Source organism: Macrotis lagotis, chromosome 7 (assembly GCF_037893015.1).
Source record: "Macrotis lagotis isolate mMagLag1 chromosome 7, bilby.v1.9.chrom.fasta, whole genome shotgun sequence".
Taxonomy (NCBI): Eukaryota; Metazoa; Chordata; class Mammalia; order Peramelemorphia; family Peramelidae; genus Macrotis; species Macrotis lagotis.
The window spans coordinates 16645417-16666465 of NC_133664.1; the positions used below are offsets into that span (position 1 = coordinate 16645417).

The window sequence follows — 21049 nt, forward strand, 5'->3', positions numbered from 1 at the left end:
CCGAAGGTCAACACATATCAATGTCACGGAGGGAAGGAAGGAGCTGAGGCTAATGCCGCCCTCCAGATGCTGCTTTGGGGGCCTTCTAAGTAAAGTCCCCTCTGGAAAGATCTTTCATAGGTTTCTTTTAAAAGAAGAAAAAGAAAAAGAAATAATTAATTTTTTCCAGGTTGCTTAATATCAATTAGGAACTGAGCCTATAAACACATAGATCGATATGGGAAAAAACAAGCTGGACCTGGAGGCATCAGGGAGAGATCTGGGTTAGAATCCTGCTCCTAAGGCTTACTAGCTATTTTAATCTCTTCTTGTTATTTCTTGTTTAGCTGTTTTTAGTCATGATCCCATTTGAAGTTTTTCTTACTAAAAATATTAAAGTAGTTTGCCATTTCCTTCTTCAGCTCATCTTTACAGATAAGGAAACTGAGGCAAGCAGGGCTAAATGACTTACACAGGGTCACACAGCTGGACCAGATTTGGACTCTTGCAAATGAGTCTTCCAGACTCAGAGCTCTATCCACTGCCTTGACTGTTCTAATCTCTAGCTTCTTTGAAAGATCAGCTCAAGGGCCATCTCCTCCTATAAGAGCCATTTCCTGACACTCCACCCCCCCAGGATGTTAATATTTTCCTCTCTCCCCGCCAAAATGTGGAGGGCAGAGTTGGTCCATGCCTGTCATTTTGTTGGTGCTGGGAATTGCCAGTGAGGAAACGCCCCCTGACCAATGTAGATGAGCATCTTCTTTGCATTTTTAGGTCTCTTTCCCTGGGGCTCTCAGGCCTTGAGTCTCACAGCCAGTAGGAGCCTGAGGTTGTTTCTCTATCTAGTATGCAGAGCTGCATCTCTTACTTTGTGTGTGTGTGCACACATAAACACACATATAGGAGTTCATATGTTTATGTGTGTTTATATAAATGTGTGGATGTCTGTGTTGTATGTTTTTATTTTAAACAACAATCATTTCTATTCTTAATGAGCTTTTGGTCTATCAGCTTATCTCTAGCAGACCTGAATGAATGGTCATAGCCAAACCAGACTACTTCCCCATGCCTCAGTTTTCTAAGTTGTAAAGTCAGGAGAATAATACCTGTGGCTCCAAGCTCACAGCATCAGTGGGCCCTCAAATGAGATCATGACTGCCAAGCACATTGCCAGCCTTGCTAAGTAAATGCCAGCTCCTATTATTCCTAGTCCATCTTCCCTATTCTCTGCTTTTTTTAGAAAGGTCTGTGCACTTGAAACTCCTGGGATTTGCTCATCCATAATGTTCCTCCCACCTCTGGAACTCTGGGGTCCTCCAACTATTGCATCTGCAGCAACCTTGAGGTTGTCAAGTAACCAGGCCATAGTGGCTGGAGCAGAAATGCCCATGGGAAGGCCTCACTGGCAAAGAACAATATGAGGTGTCAATAGGCATGACCCTGGGCCTCCCTTCTGCTAACCATCATTAGGAGGTTAGGGAGGTGGGGATGAGATTACACAGCCCTTCACATACACCATTTCATTTGATCCTCTCAAATGATGGGGGAGCTATTATTATTTCCATTTTAAAGATGAGGAAATTGAGACTGGACAAGATTAAATAATTTGTCCAGGGCTACACAGTAGTAAGGCACAATTCCTTCCTGCTATTCAAAAAGGCTTTAAGTATATATCAACCACTGGGCCAAGCACAAGGATCCAAAACCAAAGGCGGTCCCTGACCTCAAGGAGCTTCCAGTGTAATAGGAGCAATAGACAAAAGTCTATGTACAATTGAGATGGATAAATTGTAAATAATCCATGGGAGATAGGCACTAGCCTCAAGATCAAAGGGTCACCAGGTAGTATAATACTGAATCAGTGAAATACAGAGCTGGGATTCTAGACCTAGAGAGAGATTCTAGACCCCGGAGACCATTCAATCCAACTCCCTCACTTTACAGAGGATGAAGCTGAAGCCTCCAAGGGCAACGTGACTTGTTCAGTGTCACTGAGGACGTGGGCCCAAATATCATCTCTCCTTCCTATTCCTGGTGTGACTTTGGACAAGTCACCCTACCTCACTTGGTCTTGATTTGCCCTGATAGCATTAGTCTTTACAACTCCTAAGCTCTAAATCAATGACCCAATGACCTCAATAAGCAATGGCTGTCCAAATGATAGCCCAGCAACCTTCATCCACAGCTCCTTGGGGGGGGGGGGGGGTGGAATCTGGGGTAAATTAGGTTTCCAATCCAGGCCCTGCCTAGCCTAGCAACAGATGTAGAGGCATGAATGCTTTTTCCAAGAACTGGAGATTGACCACTCATTCATGATGTCACCTACTTTTATTGGGAACTCTGGTACCCCTTTTTCAGAAATATAAAGAATGATGGAGAGGGAGCAAAAAAAGTCTTTAGAGCTTAAATTACAGCTATATCTAATAACATTGGAGGTGATTTTCACTTACTTGCTTCTCAACTTCTGCAGCTTAAATGAATCTAGCCATCATAACAGTAAATCTGGGCTCCTGAGGCATCCCAGGAGGGATCATTAGTCACATAATACATCCCTTTCTAATTTGTACCCTTTCCATGTTGTGGGGCTTCACAGGACTGCTGAAACCTACAGAATTTCAAGTTTCCTCAGCAGTCCCCAGTAACCCCGAGTCTGAATGACGTCCATTATTTCCCCCAGCAAACGTAGGAGGTAGAAAGCTTAGTCAAAGATTTATTATAAGAAAAGCTCGATGTTTTATTTCCTCCCTTAATTGAATACATTATTGCAGCGTGTTTGGAAATGCCGTCTTGATGTATTACACCTTTGGACAGCAATGCGCATGGCATCTGTGGCGAAGAGGTTTATTGGCCCACAAATCAGAATCCAGATGTTGCCAGGGGGAGGGGGGAGCTCCGGGGGCTGAGGCGGAATGCATTAGAGCCCATTTTAAATATATAAATCAGAAGGACCTAGCAGGTTTTTATTTTTAAAAAATTAGATATTGGTACTTATGAAAATGAAGGGGATGGAAGCTGTCTCTTTCATCATCCATCTGATGGGGAGGGGTGATAAGTGGCCTACATCTCTTCCAGGTGCAATGGAGGAAAGCAAGGAACCCCATCAAATCTCCCTCTTTAGAAGAAGGCTTTGAAACGCTAAGGGAAACTAGCCCATCCATGGAGAATCACCACCAGGGTGAGGCAACTGGAGCTTTGTCCCAGAAGGAAGAAATTTAGAAGGGGTGTTGACAGCATTTTCGATGTTTTTAAACCACATAAAAACAACTGAGCTTAACACCTTGTTAGCAAGAAGAATGTGTTCAAATAGGCAGCTAGGTATGGGCTTCTCTGATTCCACCCACTATAGGAAGTCTTCCCCTTCTTGTCCCACTCTACTCCTTTCCCTGTTCCCAACAGGAGCCTCTGGGGGTCCTGAAATCCCCAACCATCACCCCACTGTCATACATGAATGGCAAGTACATTTGATGAAGTCCATCCCAGCTGTTAATTCAGGTGTTGTTAGACAACATGAAAATAAATGAATAAGTATTTAACTCTGATACCACAGGGGATCCCTTTGAAAAAGAAAGATGTTTATGAAACAAAGTCCTTTTTTTATTCATTGGTCTGTTTCATCTGTTCAACTCTTTGTTCATTCACAATATTCTAAAATAATCTTCCAAAGCTTCCTACTACCTTCTAAATAAAGTACACACTCCTTGGACTAGCCTCCACAATCTCCCACAATCTTGGTACAAATGGCCTTCCCAAACTTTTCTCCCAATCTCCAGCACCCACAGCCTAACTCTCTTTCAAACATGGCCCCCTTTGCTTCTCCTTTGCTTGTCCTGTTTCTCCTGAATGAGATTCTACCTCCTCCAGCTCTGCCAGGATCGTCCACGATGCCTTTGCTGACTCTAACATCTCCAGTCAGACAATCTGCTAAAACCCTCTATTGGCAATTATTTTGTGAAACTAATTTTTTAAAAGTGAAACCATTGGGGAAGCTAGGTGGCACAGTGGATAGAGCACAGGTCCTGGAGTCAGGAGGACCTGAGTTCAAATCCTACCTCAGACACTTAATAATGATTTCATTGATCTAAGGAATTCACAGGAGGAAATTTCCTACCAAAACAGGTCAGCTCAGACCCATGAGTGTTCACAGGGGCAAAGTCTCAACTCTGTCCTGGAAACCTTTTCACTCTACATTATTTTGCTTTACTGCATCAGTTCCTATGGATTTAATTGTCATCTCTATGATGATGAGGATTCTCAAGTCTCCATATTCAGTCCTTAACTTCTTTGCTAGTCTTTGGTCATACATCTCCAATGATCCTTTAAACATCTCAAACTAGGAATCCAAGAGACATCTTAAACCTAGCACATCAAAAACTGATTGTCTTCATTCTAAGCTCTCTCCATTTCCTGTTACTAAAGGAGGGACTACACCATCTTCCTAGTCACTGAAGCTCTCACCCTGGTTGTCATTTCCATTCCTCATCATCTCTTCCCCTGATATCCAATCTAGGTCTAAACCTTAAATCTACCTTTCTAATGCATCCCTCCTGTGTATCCCTTTGTCTGCCCTATTACTTCCACTACTAGAATACAGGCTTTCATCACACCCAAACCACTGTAATACCCCTCTGGTTGGCCTTCCTCCCTTAAGTCTCTCCCTACTCCAGTGCATCCTTCATTCAACTGTCAAAGTGATTGTCCTAAAACACAAGTATGACAATCACTGCCTTATTCAATGAACTCCAGTGACTCATTATCTCCAGGATCAAATACCAATTCCTCTGTGTGGCATTCAAAGCCCAATGCAACTGACCCCCTCCTACCTTTTCATTGTTCTCACACTTCTACATGGATCATGCTATCCAGTGATGCTGGTGTTGCTGTCTACCTTGCAACCCTGTGTTTTCCCTGGATATCCCCCATGCATGGAATTAGCTTTGTCTTCTCTCTCCTGGCTATCCTGGGTCCTTTCAGGCCTGAGCTAAAATTCCATATTCTTCAAGATGCCTTTCCTGATCTTCCTTAATGGTAGTGCCTTCCCCTCAGCACACACTCATTGGTCATCTCCCATCTATCCATAGTTGTTTACTTGTTATCTCTCCATTAGACTGGGAGCTCCTTGAGGGCAATGACTGTCTTTTCTCTTTATATCCCCAGGGCTTTGCACAGTGCCTCTTACACATACTAGACCCTTAAATAAAGGTTTGCAGATTTATCTTCATGACAGTGCAATGATTATAGACATTATCATTCTCCCCTTTTAGAGATGAAGAAACAAAGGTGAGTTTCTATCCCATGAATGTATTCCAGGTAGAACTCTGTATTCACTGATGCTCCCATGGCAGGGAAATGGTGAATCATCATCTGATTTCTATTAGAGCTCTGTGTGTTTTTATCTTTCCCCCTCTTTCTTTGCAGCCTCCTTGAGGTAAGGACCAGATCCTATTTCTTGGTATATTCCCCCCAAGTGCTTTCTTGTAGTTAATATTTAAAAATAGAGCATTTACTGTGTTTCTAATCTGTGCTTTACAGACATGTTAGGAGCCTGTCTTAAGGCAGAACACACTGTTCTAATCATCCTTTAGCTCTTGAGGTTGTTTGATTTCCTCTTCTCTTCTTCCTCTGTTTACTACAAGGTCAAGCCTAATGGACCACAAAGAAGTTTTTCCCCCTTCCCTTCACTGAGGTGCGGCCTCAGGAAAGTTTTTGAGCAAATATACTGGCCTCTTCCTAGGCCTGGTGACTCCAAAAGCAATCCTTATCCAAAGTGATGGAGATGATTGCTTTCTTGGGGAGATGATACGATCTTGGCCCATTAGACTGTGAGAATCTAACTCAATTTCACCAACTTTAAATAAATAAAATCCAGGATGTATACACTTTCAAGAGGGATCGATCTTCTGTGGACCTATTGATCTCCTGCACTCTTTGTCAATTATCTGTGGGAATCATTAATAACACTTTGTCCTCATTCACTTGACTGTCATCTGAAGACCTCACATTCTACAAATACTCAGGAGTTCACGGAAGTCTCTAGGCTTTGTCCTTATGCTGACTCAATCGATGAAGACCCTGCTCCCCCCAATACTTAACAACAGCTAAGCTGAAACTTATATTGGGGCAGGGGGGAATAAAAAGGATTTATTTTTTAATCCAGAGATAGGATGTGGCATATATGTGCTCTAGATTAGGATTTAAAAGTCCATCCTCTAGGGGCGGCTAGGTGACATAGTGGATAAAGCACCGGCCCTGAAGTCAGGAGTACCTGGGTTCAAATCCGGTCTCAGACACTTAATAATTACCTAGCTGTGTGGCCTTGGACAAACCACTTAACCCCATTTGCCTTGCAAAAACCTTAAAAAAAAAGTCCATCCTCTGTCTACCAGAGGCTTGGCTGTGTCATATACCAATCAACCTAAATACCCCTCCTATGAGTGGCATTAAAAACATGAACTCTAATAGCAAGGTCATCTTATCCAAGTCACTCATTTTACAAATGACACCCTAAAAAGGTTAGGGGACCTACCCAAGGAAGAGTTGGAATGCTAACCCACTACTTCTGATTCCAAATCCAAACCTAATTCACAGGGTTGTGGTAGAGAAAGTATTTTCTAAATCTTTAGGTATGATGACAACATTAATTATAGGATCAAAAACCTCATAGATTTCAAGTTAGAAGGGACCATGAGGGGCTAGGACACAAGGTTTATGGTCTCCACTGCTTTTAGGGGTAACCATGAGGAGCCCTCCCCAAGTGCCTCCAACAATCTATCAGTCCATAGACTTCATCAGCTTTTAGTAAAGATATTTAGGATGGACTAGTAAGAATACTAGTCCCAAACATAACTCTAAAACCCTAGGTCACATTCTTCCTAAAATCATAAGAGAATAAAATATAAATCAAATTTAAATCCTGATGGAAGGGAAGCACACATATGGTATCGATTGAAAGGGGTGTGTTGGAGCCATTTTGAAAAGGCTCAGGAGAGCCACAGTTAAACTTTCAGTGTGAGCATTTACACTTCAGAAATCAGCCAATGCTATACATCAAGGTTTAATTTATTCATTTTGTGGATTTTTTTGCACTTAAAAAGGTGGTGGAGAAAATGTTAGTCAAATAGAATAAACCTGAAAGTGGGTCATGTATACACTTTTTTTTGAGAACTGGTTGTTGAATATTTACTAGAACATTCCAAGAAACCCTAAGGACACGGAGGTTATTCATACTTTATTATCCTCAAGTCCATAATGAGAATTTTTTCCTCTATCTTTTGTTCTTGGTGAATCATTCTGCTCCTAGCTGGATATGTTCCAGCTAGATTCATTGTCTGCTATTGGTCCATTGTCTCAAAGGACATGATGTTTCTGTCCTGGAAGAGGTCATGACAAGCACATGAACTGAATTTGAGTGAGGGGAAGCTGTGCTAAGTCACCAGTCTCACTTTCTCCTCCAGAGCCAGATGGGTCCAATGGCCAGATATGGATCAAGACAACTGGATATGGTCCTGGGTGTGAGACCAGCAACTTTAAGTGACTTGTTCAAGGTCATACAACTAGTAAGTAACAAGTGTCTGAGACTGGATTTGAACTCCCATCCTCCTGATGCTAAGACCAATGCTCTATTCACTGGGCCACCTAGCTAACCCTGATGATATGACCTTTTATTTTGGATGAGGGGAGGGACTTTTTCCTCTCTTCCCCCCCTACCCCCAGTATTGCTTCTCAACGAGTCTTTTCCAACACTGAAATGCTCAGTTCTCAAATTTAAAGTTCACTCTTGGACTGGCTACTATTTTAGAGTGTATCTGTTCCTCTCAGCCAATCACAAGACATTTTCTCTGTAATATCACTTGCCTATACCTGATTTCCATAGCCCAAAGATGATCTCATATTGATGAATGTCTTGTTAGAGTTACAGGAAAATGCCTTAACATATAGTGAAAACTGTTGCTTCATTCAGGTAAGTCACTTAAGTCTTCTGGGATTATATTAATTGAAATGAGGTTTCCAATGTATCCTTCTAGAAGTCAAGAAATCCAACCCTCTCATGATGTAGATCAGAAGAACAGAGCTAAGATCACATAAAGTGATTTTCCCATGACCACAGGACTGGGGTAGGACTTGAACCTGGGTCATTCTGACTTCCAATCAAGCTCTCCACCTACTATATATCTTATTAATATAAATAATCATTAATAAGAAACAGTCTCTGGACTCAGGAAGTCAATATTCCAGGCTAGTGATGTTCTTCTAATTACAGTAATACAGGGGGCTGGGGCACAGGGGACAGGGGTGGGGAGAGAGGCAATGGCAAGAGGTTCAAATCCTTCCCAATTCAGTAAACATTCTCTAATAACCAAGGGTAGGAGCCCATAGAAATCAGAGATCATTCTTGACTTTGTAGATGATATTTGAGCCAGGTGTCAGGGAGTGAAGAGGAATTGGATGTTTGGAAGCATTTACAATAGAGGGAATGGGCATAAGCAATGTTATGAAGCTGAGAGAGCACAGAGCATGTATGGAGTACTTGGTTGGTATATGTGAGGAGGGATCCTGGGGACCAGGCAGGAAATATATATATATATATGTATATATATATATATGTATATATATACATATATATATTATATATGGGCAATTAGAGATGGCAGACTTGCTATTTAATTGACAATGAGAAGTCATTGACTATCTTTGGGTGTTGAGTGATTGGGTTCTGGAGTCTGGGGTGGAGGACCCTGGGAAAAGGCAAAGGGCCTGGGTGTGTAGCTAGTCATTCTGAGGAGACTCCCTTCATGCTCCAACATTGTAGGGGCAGCTAATGAGGTGATTGATCACTATTCTAAGAGAGACCTCCCAAGACAGGATCGACCGTGTTGCTGAGGTAAGAGGAAGTGGATTATTGCAACTGGCCTTGATGTGGAGAGATTTGAATGTTGACGTTGGCTCAGAGAGAGAACACTGTGTTGATATTCGGCCATGGCTCTGAGGACACTCAGTTGTAGGAGCAGTTTGCTCTTGTGAGGGGGGGGAGGTTGGCTATGGGAGGTCTACCAAATCATGGCACATCCTAGCCTTCACCAGATCTTGTCCTGGTTAGGGTCCATGGCTAGGATTCCCAAATGCCGTAGACCAGAACAGCAGCAAACAGTGAAGGTAAGGAAATCAGCATGAAGGATATGAAAGAATATGTCATTTCAGATCAGAAAACCTGGATTCAGGTTCCAAATCAACCACTTATGATCTGAGCAACTCAGATTAACCACTGACCTTCTTTTTTCAGGCTCTTCCTCTCCTGTAAATTGGAGCTAGTCTATCAAATTGAGAACTGGAAAGGACTTTAAAGGTGATCTATCCAACCCCATCATTTTACAGAAAAAAAACCCTGAGGTTTAAAGGAATGACTTGTTCCAGGGCACACAGAGAGTGAGTGACAGAGATTGGAAGGCTGATTACAGAGACAGGTTCTTTCCACACATAGCATCTTTTTTTAAAAAAAATTATTTTATTTTTTTTATTTTTTTGTATTTTAAGGCAATGGGGTTAAGTGACTTGCCCACAGACACACAGCTAGGCAATTATTAAATGCCTGAGGTCAAATTTGAACTCTGGTCCTCCTGCCTCCAGGGCCGGTGCTCTATCTGCACCACTTAGCTGCTCCTCAAAGATAGTTTCTAAAATGTCTTTGAGATTTTGTGTCTGAAGGGATAGTTGTTGTGAGACCAAATCCAGTCTAGGACTGCCTGTCAGAGCCACATTAGCTACACTTGTTCTGGCTCTGGTTCCTGATGGAAGGTATTGGCAGAGGTGAGATTGGGGGGGGGGGTCAGATCAGGACTGGATGGCAGCTAAGCTTATGAAGATTAACCTGGGAGCAGTGCAAATAGCCTGGCAAAGTAAGTAGGCAACTGGTCTCAGAATCAGATCAGGATTAGAGTCAGAATCAGAAGGGGTTTCAAGTCCTGCCTCTGACCCTCACTCCATGTGGGACTCTGCACAAGTCACTGAACCTCCCCATGCCCCAGATGTAGCTGATAGATCTGAAATGGCAGAGGGAGTCTCTTGGCTATACCAGATGAGATCCCCCCAAATAAATGCAGGAATGGGATGAATGGAAGGACAGAGAAGCAAGAGGAAAGGAAACTAGTTAAGAGACTATTGCAGGAGTCACTGGATGAGAAAATGGAGAGAAATCAGAGACACAGGACCTATAGAATCTAGAAACTTAGCTATTGGAGTGAGAGGAGGGAAGAGGGGCAGGGAAGGTTAAAATGGAGGGAAAAATTAATAAAAGAGGATTCTAAGGTTTTAAGTTTGACTGGGAGGAGGGTTGGTGGTGCCATTCACAGAAATAAAAGATTTATAAGGAGGAGAAGGCTGGGGGAAAGGGTCCAGATGCTAAGTTCTGTTGGGACATATTGGATTTGAGATTATCCAAATGGAACTCTCCACCAAGGACTTTGAAATTTGGGTCTGGAGCTGAGAAAAGAAACGAGGGCTAGAAATGTTCCTCTGAGAATCATCAGTGTAGAGGCAATGAATGAAACCAAGGAAAAAGCTGAAAATGACAGGGGGGGAAAGAGAGACTAAGCCACCAAGGCTTAGTCTGGCCGCCACAGATAGTTACCCTTGCCCATTCTCTAGTCATGGTAGGCTCACAGGCTAGTCTCTCAGAACATTATTCCCCATGTGTACCCATCACTAACATCCTTGGCTAGTGTAAGAGGGAGAACCTCTCTGCACCCATCTTCCCAGGGGCTGTCAGGGAGGAAGAGACAAACTTGACTTGGTCACTGAGGCCATTTGTGGGAGAAGCCTGTGCCAGACCTAGATTAGGAAGCCTCACCCACAAGGCCATGAGAACAGGTCTTTGCTTTTGTATATAACACTTGATTACAGTTCCCTTATCTTTTATTTTTATTCTTTGTAATGCTTGTTTTCATTGATGGTAACTCAGTTTAGGTCAAAAATCTTTTAAAAGATAAGAAAAAAGTATTTAGTTTTCCCTAGAAAAAGTGAGAAATAAAGGGGACTTCTAGTCCAAAGCTTGTAATGGCTATGACAGGAGGCCTCCCCAACCTCCTCAGATGTCTCATCTGGGCCTGCAGGTCATCCCAGGCTCTCAGTGGAGGTGCTGCTAGGGCAGAGATTCTGGAAGCTTCTTCTAAGACTGAGAATAGGTCTATGGGGGGAGGGGGTTAAAAGACCTCCACCCCAGAGACCACCCACAAGGCCACAGCAACCTGGAAACTCACTGTAATTCATGTGAGTGAAGTGGACACTGTTCCAATAAACCAGAGAGCTTTTAAAATGGCCAATGAGCTGATAAAGTCATGTAGTGAATAAGCAAGTTACTCCTGAGAAGAGGCATGCCCCCCTCAAATGGAACAAGGGCAGTGAAATAGGAGAGGAATTACTAAGGAGAGCTTGGAGCCCAGGAGAGGAAAAACAGTCCCTGATATCGTCTACTGTATTGTGAGAGAGTTTCAGGATGCAACCATCGTCGTGTTACATAAATAGGTTGCTGCTATTCATCGTGAGAGGCCATCTGACACAGTGGGGAGAGAAATGGTCCTGGAGTCAGTAAGACCCGGGTTCAGGTTCCGCTTCTAACCATGTTCTATTTGGGACATGAAAAGTCTGGGGACGTCCAGAGGGACCTGGACATACTGTAGCAGGAACGGGCAGAGCCTCATTTTCTTCATCTGGAAAAGCCAGAAGTGGAACACAATACTTTCAAAAAGCACTTTTGGATTCTCAGTCTACCATTCTGTGAACTTGGATAATCAGGTTATTGATTAAAGAAAAAATACCCCTTCTCTCTAATAAATTATAAGCTTCATGAGGACAAGAATTGGTTCTTTCCTTCCCTTGATATTCCCAGGCTGACACATAGTTGTTCGGTCTCTTTTTAGCCATGTCTGACTCTAATGACCCCATTTGGGGTTTTTCTGGTAGAGATACTAGAATGATTGATCATTTACTTCTTATGTTACAGAGGAGCCAAACAGGATGAACTGACTTGTCCAAGGTCACACATCTAGTCAGGATCTGAGAATCAATTCATACTCAGAAAGATGAGTCTTTCTGACTCCAGGTTGGGTGCTCTCTCCTCTGGGTCATTAAGTTACCCTTAATAAATAGCTTCCTATTTGTTAATAAATATTCCTATTATTAACATTATAATATTATTAAATATTCCTATTAATATTAATAAACAGTTTCCTAGCTTTGCACAAAAGATAACCTCTCCCTCCAGGGTGGCAGGCACCCTTCCTATGATAATCCATTGCTCTGCCCCTCACCAGCCTCACTCATTCCCTAGGTCTGTGACTTGGGGAGCAGGTCCAGGCTGGTTCCTGGCAGCTGTGTTGCCATTTTTTGTAAATAGCCTGGCTCCTGGCAATTCCTCCTTTGAAACCATCTGTGGCTTACTGGTAGCTGGCCGGTTGGGGAGTCAGATCCATGCATACCTGGCTGGCTGAGCATGCAAACAGTAGGAAAATCCACCCAGCGGCTGCCAGTAGGCTTTGTCTAATGAACAAAAGGTGTTTACAGATTAGGAGGGAGGAATTCAAATGGACTCGAACCCTAAAGATAACTGACCTTAAAAAAATAGGACCCATTTCATACAAGGAAAACCTCTAAGAGGAGAGAAAAAAATCCAGCACCTCCCCATCAGAATACACACCGAAGAAGAAAGTACCTGTGGTCTGAACCTGGAGACTGAGGCTGAGCAGTCATTGACAGATCCAGGGTTATGAAGTTCCCACAAAACCCAGGCCCCCCAGATCATGCCCTGGTCTGTGAGAAACCAAATCAAATGCAAAGTTGGGTTGAGCAACGCTTCACAGGCATTTAGTTTCTCTAGTGAAAAGGAAAAAGGGGGAAATAAGATTTCTTTCTCATTTAATAATATGGAGGGAGATTACTGTTGTTGCTATTGTTTGTCCTTTAATCTCAAAGAAGACCATGATATCAAGGAGGTGATGCCATGACCAGAACATGAATGGGATTTAAGTGGGGGGGTGCCGTGTTAAGTCACCAGCCTCACTTTCTCCTCCAGAGCATATGGGTCCAATGGTCAGATATGGATCAGGGCAACTGGAGATGACCCTGGATGTGAGGCAGTCAGGGTTAAGTGACTTGCCCAAGGTCACATAACTAGTGAAGAGTCAAGTCTCTGAAGTCAGATTTGAATTTTGGTCCTTCTGACTCCAGGGCTGGTGTTCTGTCCACTGCACCACCTGTAAATATGAACTGTGTTTCATTGACCCCTTTTGTTTTTATGGCTCCCATTTACAGATCTCCCCATCCTTGCCCAGATCCACCCCCCCTTTCAGAATTGTAGCCTATATTAAAACAGGGAAGCCAAGATGACCAGCAAATACAGCGACTGATGATGACAGAATTTGCGGCATTCTGCCCCTGTAGGGGTTCACCTCGCTGTCTAAGGAGAGAATTCGCATTCTGTTCTTTAGAACCAAGTCATCACAATGACCCCTTCGAGGGGTCAATACTACAATACTGAAGATAGTGAGCACATTGTTCTCCTGGTTCTGCCTCCTTCACTCTTCCTAATAGGATCAGGGTATCTCGGGTTTAAAGTTGGGTGGAACCTCCTAGGCTATCCAGAACCCCTTCATTTGATCAAATGCCAAAGGAATTTTCCTTAGACTGGAGAGCTGACTAATGTCCTCCCAACCTAACCTACTTTAGTGATTTCCTGTGCCTCTAGGCTATATCAATCAATCAATCAGCATCAATCAACAATCATTTATTAAGACCTTATTATGTGCCAGTATAAAATACAAACTCCTTTGTTTAGCTTTTGAAGTCCCATACACTTAGCCCTAACAAATTTTTCAGCTTCATTAGACACTACCCTTCTCTCCCACAGCAATCCAAACAAACTAGTATCTTCTGCTCCTCACCCCTGATCCTCCATCCTCCCTCTTACAATATTGCACTGACCATCTCAGATGTCTGGGATTCTCTCCCTCCTTCCCTCTTTGGTCCAGGAACATGCTGAATATTTTTTTTTTATGTTTGACCAGCATTATTCGAATTTTCTCCATCTCTTTCTTAAGTTTAGAAATCAACAAAATGATAAATTGAGTTTTGCAGTGTTTGCCAGTTTCCAAAGTGTAAATGTTTTCCCTGAAAATTTAACCATCAGATCTTTGGAGCCAGGGCTAACTGACTCTGATATCCCTTTGTCTCTGCCTCATAGACCTCTCCTCTTTCTTGGAGATGTAGCTTGTACACCATATGCTGTAAAAATCTCCCAGGTACTAATGTTCTCTCTCCCAAACTATCTTGTATTGAATGATTTTGTTTATGTTTATTTTTATTGGCTATGAACTCGTTGCTTCCTCCATTAAAAAGGAAACTCATTGTTGAATGAGAATCATTTCCTTCTTTGTCCTTGGGTCTCTGGTGCCTTCTTCATAGTGTGGATTGATTTCTAAATCGAGTGATCTGAACTTAGTCACCCAAGTTGTAAAGCTCAGAACTGGGATTTGAACTCAGGTCCTCTGATTCTAGTGGAAGGATTGTTTCTCTCCTTGTTCTACCATTTTGCTTCATGCCAACCTTATCTCCAGATCTTTGATCTCCTCTGCTCCTTCCATAGAGAAGGTCTTTGTGCAAAAATGTTCCAGTGCCAAAATAGAATGTTGAGGCTGGATCAGGAGCCTCTTGAGAAGAAACCTACCCTAGTGCTTGGCACTGGAGCCCCTAGCCTAGGGCTTCCTCCGGTTTAGGCCTAGAGAAATAGTGGTGATGGGAATGCTGACTATAAGGACTTGGCTTCAACCCCGGCCATGACTTCATTCTCTGGATGATACCCTCCCTACCAAGGAAGCCAGGAATGTTAGCTCTGCCAGTCCAGGCGAACACTGGCAGTTAGGTAAGCCCAAACAAACAGCAGAGAATTGGGTGTGAAAAAAATATTAATCAGCCATGTCCATCTGACCACTGAGATGTAAAAAAAAATGTTCAAGTCGAGGCCAGGTTCTTTCAAGGTCGTTTACTACTCTGAAAAAGCTTTTCAGCTTCAATAAAAATACATCTAAGAAAGAAAATGAGGGCAAAAGATCACACTCAAGTTGACAATTTCCATTTTAGGTACTTTCTTTTTACCTAGAAAGGGCTTTAGGTACAATTCCATACTCCTTTGTTCTGCTGAATATACCTACGAGTTCAAAGAGAGTTTTTCTAAACAAAAAAGAGAGTTGGAAGGTGAGGTATCATCTGTTTCATCAGTCAACATACATTCAGAGCTCATGTGGCCAGTGTTCTAAGGGGGACTCCACAGGACTCAGTCTGCTCCCCCCAAAAGTGTCCCTCATGAACTCCCCTTGGGGGTCTGAAAATGACACCCTTAGTATGAATCACTTGAGTAAGAGGTTGTCTCCAAAACAACTTATTAAAATAAAAATGTTCTGCTGTGAGAGGCATCCATTAACATATTAACACAGACTGCCAGAAAAACTAACTCAGAGAATCCAATACAGAAAGGTACATTTTTTACTAGATTAACAGGAGATGAAAAAAGAAGGAAAAGTTTGGGAACAGTCCAGGACCTGGGGCCCCTACCTGGGAAGAACAGGAGCATCAGGACCAGCAAAAGGAGACTAAATATTCATCAGAGGGGATTTTTAAAATTTGCCAGTGAGCCCCCAAATGAGAGTTGTGTGGATGTGGGGAAAGAAACCTACATAGATCAAAACTCTGGCTCTGGGAGTCTGTGGTTACACTTAGTCTAAGTCAGAAGCAGATCTTCCAAAAATAGACCTGGCTCCCTGTCAGCTACAGCAAACTGCCATCATGGGATTAACTTAATTAATACTTGTTGGATTAATCTGGATTTGTATTATTCTGATAACATAATGCAGGTCTAAATAGTCTCCCCTTCCCCCAGACATCCTTGTGCTCTCCCCTCCCCTAGCTCCCTCTCACGCCTGGCTGCTATATCTAATACACTCAGGATTTAAAAGCGTAATCCTAAGAGTAGCCTGGCTGGCCTACTGGTCAGCTCACCTGGATGTTCTCTCCCTGACCTACTCAAATGGAAGTTCCCACCTGTATCTCAGATATAGCCATTCTGTTCACGTATTTAAATCTCTTCGCAATAACCACATTTACTTTAAACTCCTGTAATTTTTATAATAATAATATTTGTCCTTCACTCTCAAAGAAGAGTATGCCAGGGGGCAGCTAGGTGGTGTAGTGAATAAAGCACCGGCCCTGGAGTCAGGAGTACCTGGGTTCAAATCCGGTCTCAGACACAATAATTACCTAGCTGTGTGGCCTTGGGCAAGTCACTTAACCCCATTTGCCTTGCAAAAACCTTAAAAAAAAAGAATATGCCATTAGAGGATGGATGCCATGACAAGACATGAATTGGATTTGAGGGGGTTGGGGCTATGCTAAGTCACCAACCTCAACTTTCTCCTCCAGAGCCATCTGGGTCCAATGGCCCTATATGAATCAAGATGACCAGCGATGGTCCTAGATGTGAGGCAGTCAGGGTGAAGTGATTTGTCCAAGGTCACACAGCGAGTAAGTGTCTGAGGCTGGATTCGAACACCTCACCTCCTGACTCCAAGGCCAGTATTCTCCTGCATCACCCAGTTAGTTGGATTGTGAATGGAACTCCACCTTTATTCTAAATCTGGCAGCGGTGGATTTGCTGGGTTTGTAAAGGAAGCTAATCACTCCCTCTTTCCCAGCCCTTCCTTCAGGCGGAATTTTCTTCTAGTAACTCCCTCAACTTTATCCTCTCTAAAAGAAAGATTTTGCTTTCAGATTACAAGTCAATGGAAAAGTAACATGACTAAAGTCCTAAAAATCTCAGTCATCTCCCCATCAAAAGAAAGATCTTGGTCCACACTTTTCTTTTTCCCTATTCTGGGAATGCTACTTTGAGAAGTTACAAAAACATGAATCAATAATTCTCTTTTGTTTTTAACTTGAACCACTAGTCAAAGGAAAACATATGCTAAATGAGAAGAATATAAATTGCAGTTGTGAAACTTCTCTCTGTTGCTATCTGTCTCTCTCCATCTCTCTGTCTGTCTTTGATTCTATCTTCTCTCTCCTCCCCATCACCTTTTCTGAATTGCATTTGAGTAACACTTAGACCAGCAATGAAATGGTTCACCACATTTATCATAGAAAACAATCTCTAAAGGACCCCCAGTAAAAGAAAAAGAATAGTAAAAAAAAAAATTGAGGTTTAGGGAGAGCTCTCAAAGGTCTTCTAAGATGGAGAGGCCTCAGAGGAGAAAGAACAGAGCAGAAACAGTCACTAGCCTTGATCTCAGTAGTTCAAACCATTTCAGCAAAGCCAGTGTGTGGTTCATTATAGGTACATGATCTGAACACAAAGTTCCTATCCTATAGGCCAAAATGGCTGCAGTTTTCCCTTTAGTTTCTTCTATGTTAATGGTCCCAAATGAAGCAGCTGATGATAAAAGTGGAGGTGGTGACTCCTCCATCTTCCATGCCTGGGACCCACCCCAGGATTTCCCTTCTGGGCTTTTGTAGCTACTTTTCCCCCACCCCAAGGAACGAAAGGAACTAGTTTATCAGTTATAGTCAAGGCAAGTTGATCTGGGTCAGGATGAACTCCTTGAGGGTCAAGGAGAAGGAATATTGAAGGAATTTCCTTCTAAGTAGCAGTAACCTAGCTGCAGAGTATAAATCTCATGGGCAACCTCAAATTAAGTTTTACTCTCTTGTCTGTGGAACTAAAAGGATTTCATCTGTGCCTAACCCAGGTTTAAGGCAAGAAAATAGCAGTGACCTTACTGGGATTTTAGATAACACCCTTTAAATCTATTTGCTTCCTCTTTGGTTTTCCTTGATATTGAACCATAGTCATTCATCATATTTCCTTATGATATACTAAGTTTTAAAGCTACTATATTCTAATATATAATATACATTATATGCTAATATATATATATAGCTAATACTAAAATTAAAATAGGATAGTGCTTAATTTAAGAGACTGATGGAAGGGAATTCATTTAAAAGCAACATATTGCAGATGAAACTGGCTCATTCATGGAGTAGTGGTGTTGGAGCTGCATGTATATGTATTTTAAAGAATAGAATGTATGTATTTCAGAAATAGAAATAGTATAAGTTTTAGTTCCACAAAGGACATATTAGGTAAGAACCTCTTCCACAAACAGTTTCCCATCCACACTAGAGAGATTGTGCTCTATAGTGACTAGCACACTTTTTTGATGGCAAAGAACTGGAAATTGGGGGGATGCCCATCAATTGAGGAATAACAGAACAAAATGTGATATAGGAATGTGATGGAATACTATTGTTCTTTAAGAAATCATGAGCAGATGGATTTCAGAAAAACCTGGAAAGGCTTACATGAACAGATGCGGAGTGAAGTAAATAGAACCAGGAGAACATTGTACCCATTTATAGTAACGTTGTGTGATGATCAACTATGATGGACTTAGCTCCTCTCAGTAGTACAATGATCAAAGGAAATTCTAAAAGACATGTAATACCATCCATATGCAGAGAAAGAACTATGGAGTCTGAAAGTATACCAAAACATACTATTTCACTTTTTACAATTTGTTTTATTTTTTCCTTCTCATGTTTTTCCCTTTTTGTTCTGATTCTTCTTTTACAACATGACAAATATGGAAATATGCTTAGTGTCATTTTATATGCATAAACTATGAAAGATTATTTGCTGTCAAGGGGAGGAGGAAGGGAAGGGGGAGAGAAAACTCAAAATCTTACAGCAAATGAGTTGGAAAGGTCTGCATTCAGGTTCTTCCTTTTATGTACTATGTGACTCTGTGAGTGAGATTCACTTAATCCCTCTGAAACTTATTTTCCTCATCTTTAAAATGAAAGAGAGCAATACCTACTTCACAGGGCTTCTATAAGTTTTAGATGAGATTATAGATTAGAAAACTACATTATTAATAGTCAAAATTATGAAGAAAGTGCAGGTGGTGTTGGGAACTCTTAATCACTCAATTCTTCTCATTTAGCATCTTCTGGTTTGACCACCATCAGTTCAATTCCATAAATATTTTATTAAGAAATTCTGTGAGCTAGGAGTTCAGGGTGGGGTCCACAAATGCAGAGAGGAAATCTGACTCAGGGTCTGCCTACCCTCACAGAGCTCCTAAATCTCAGGTCCTTCATTCCTACTAAGATATGAGAGCAGGAAAAATTGAGGTGATTTGCATAGATCAGAGTGATCTTCATAAAGTCTAGCCATGTCTCACATACATGCACACATATATTCTCTCTCTCTCTCTCTCTCTCTCTCTCTCTCTCTCTCTCTCTCTCTCCCCCAATGCAGTTAGAGTCAAATATAACAGCTTCTATTTGCCTTTTTTTATTTAATATTTATTTATTCTCATTTCATATAAATAATGTTTTTTATACATTAATAAAATATTCTTGTTTAAATTCTATTTGCCTTTTAAAGGTCTTCACCTTCTGGTCCCTTCTTGGCTTTTCCACACATTACTTCCCTCCATTCACTCAGGATTCCATTCTGATTGAGTTCCTTGCTCTCCATCTTCCTTTCTCTCTTACCTTTGCACAAGTAGCACCGCCCCATCCCAGGAATTTCCCCTTCCTTGTGTCCATGTTTTAGAGCCCTGACTTCCTTCCAAATTGGCTAAACCATTCTCTTCTTTAAGACTTTTCCTTCTCAACCAGACTCCACCCCAGCATCTTCTCTTTAGGTAACATATTCATTGCAAACAGATTGACTCTTCCATTAGATTAGCAGATCCTAGAAAGTAGGCACTGTTCTCACTGTTTCCTCAGTCCTTAGGACAGTGCTTGGGTCACATAAACGCTTGTTGAATGATTTCTTAATCAAAGCTTTGGATGACAAGAATAAAATCCTTGAAATTCTGGCACTAATATTAGGTGGAAAAAAAATAAGGAATTAGGAGAATGAAATAATTGAATTCAATCTCATGTCCACTTGGATTCTTAATTTGGATTTTTGTCCTACAATTCAATTTGTAAATTTATTGTGAGGACCTAAAGAGACATTTCCCAAAAATATGAATGCTAAAAATGGCAGCCAGGTTCCTAGACTGGTCCCAAGGAAATCCAGTACATTTTGTATAGTCCTAGTCAGGAGATATGCTGTTGTGGATGAAATGACAAACCTGAAGTCCTCCAGCCCCCCATTTAAATCCTACCTCTGACTGTTACTAGCTGTGTGACCCTGGGCAAGTCACCTGCCCACCTTGGGTATTAGGTACTTCCTTCTAAGACCACAGGCTATATAGACCAATTGAAATTTAAATGAAAGTTCCCTGTAGTTTGGTGTTTCTGCATGGCATAGACAAGAAAGGGTCCTAGAAAAAGAAACTGAGGCAGACAGTTTAAGAGACTTGTCCAGGGTCACCCAGCTAGCTAGTGTCTGAGGTTAGTTTTGAATTCAAGTTGCCCTTAATCCAAGCCCAGTCCTCTGGTTCACTCTGGCGCCACCTGTCTTTAAGGCATCTTCTCTTAATGTGAGGACAATACCAAGAAGGTCATTGTCATGCTGAGTGGACTTCCTGCATATATCAGATTTAGGAGGCCCCCGTATGAGAGTCACCTTGGAGGGCCAGGAGGCAGGAATGGATGGAAAGCTGCATCACTGGAAGGCATCACCTCATTGCTGAACTCACAGATCCACCGGAGTATAATAATAAAAATAACAACTCACTTCTAGAGCTCTGGTGGATTTGTAGAGTGAACCACTAACACTAATATAGCCCTTTAAAATTCTGTAGAGAATTTTATAGACATGGTCTCATCTGATTTTCACAATACTACAAACATGGTTATCTCCATAATCCAGATAAGGAAACTGAGGTTCAAGGTAGTAACAGCTAGTAACTGTGAAGGGAGGATTCAATCCTAGGTGCTCCTGACTCCAGGTCAGATCCCTAACTCAATGGAAAACCTGGAACCAGGGAGCCAACAGCAGCAGTAAAAGAGGAAGGAATGATGGGAGAGCCAAGAGGATTCATTTACTCTTCCCCTTGCCCAGATCCAGTCC

The 21049-nt window shown here is 41.9% G+C and overlaps 1 long non-coding RNA gene across 1 annotated transcript in view; it reads left to right on the forward strand.

Moving 5' to 3' along the window:
- LOC141494393 (uncharacterized) overlaps positions 1 to 3141 on the forward strand; it is a 53231-nt gene extending 50090 nt beyond the window's left edge. Inside the window, exon 4 of the long non-coding RNA XR_012470426.1 lies at positions 3055 to 3141. This is a non-coding gene — a long non-coding RNA (uncharacterized LOC141494393). The remainder of the gene's footprint in view (positions 1 to 3054) is intronic.
- Positions 3142 to 21049: the final 17908 nt, after the last annotated feature.